Source organism: Limulus polyphemus, unplaced genomic scaffold, assembly GCF_000517525.1.
Source record: "Limulus polyphemus unplaced genomic scaffold, Limulus_polyphemus-2.1.2 Scaffold3694, whole genome shotgun sequence".
Taxonomy (NCBI): Eukaryota; Metazoa; Arthropoda; class Merostomata; order Xiphosura; family Limulidae; genus Limulus; species Limulus polyphemus.
The window spans coordinates 71,404-72,483 of NW_013669304.1; the positions used below are offsets into that span (position 1 = coordinate 71,404).

At 26.6% G+C, this 1,080-nt stretch overlaps 1 protein-coding gene across 3 annotated transcripts in view; it reads left to right on the plus strand.

Annotated features, from left to right (window-relative positions):
* LOC106469868 (guanine nucleotide-binding protein G(I)/G(S)/G(T) subunit beta-1) overlaps positions 1–1,080 on the plus strand; it is a 73,389-nt gene that overhangs the window by 69,542 nt on the left and 2,767 nt on the right. The gene's annotated exons all lie outside the window — the stretch shown is intronic.

A 1,080-nucleotide genomic window follows, 5' to 3' on the forward strand; every position in this document is an offset into this window, starting at 1 on the left:
TTTGTTTACTGTTCTGTGTTTTAGGAAAAATAACTTTAAGAACTTATTTCAAAATAGCAATAATCTATATGCATATATAATGTATGATAATTGAAATGTGACTGTATTTTACGAAATACTAGTCGATTAAAGCACAGCCAAGACAAGTTACTTTGTACAGACCAAAGGTCACCTTGATATTATTTGATACGGTAACATAAGGGCACGTGAGCCACATCATTGTAACTTCTGTATTGTTAGCCTGACACAGGTGAAAAGTCAATAAAATAAAAATAATAAATGTATAATGTTATGAGATTTAACCCATTTCATCTAAACATTTATGTTTTCGTGTTATAATTTGTGTTCATTCTAGAATGAAAGATGCATGATTTATGTTTATTTCCAAATTTTTATTGGTGGTTGCAAGATCGGTCAAATTTACCGAACCCATACAGGGATTAATTATTGAAAATAACAGATAAAAATACAAAGTTTTTTTCTTAAGCAATGTTTGATAACTATTTGCACATTATAAAGATTTTGCATGTGAAATTTCAAAAGTTTCTGATGCAAAAAAGTATTTTTAATGTTAATATGAAAATTACTTTGCATGATAGATAAGCAAGATGTGAAAAGAAAAAAAGACACAAGAGAAACATCGCTTTAGAAATGTTAAAATTTAATAAAAAAAATTAGATATTGTGTATGAAAGCATTGTAATGTTTACTGATAAACTGCCAAATTTTGTTAACATTCACTTACTAATTTAAAAGATATAATATGAAAATTATAACAAGCACAAAATGGTTACAAGATTGGTCCCATGGACCGAGCCCGTGTTGAGAGTTAATACGTAAAACAGACAGTTCTTGTGCAAAAAATTGTAAATAAAATTAATAAAACTAGACAATAATATTTTTTACTTTCACAATAATTTATATGTAAAGTTTAAAAAAATATGAGTTAAAACAACTTTAAAAACTCTACATGTTTTGGTGGAAATAATTTCACCATCTTCAGGAGAATTAATCACGAAATACACATGAAGTTTCTTATAAACCTATATATGTGTATAATTAGCTATTTTTTACAGTGATG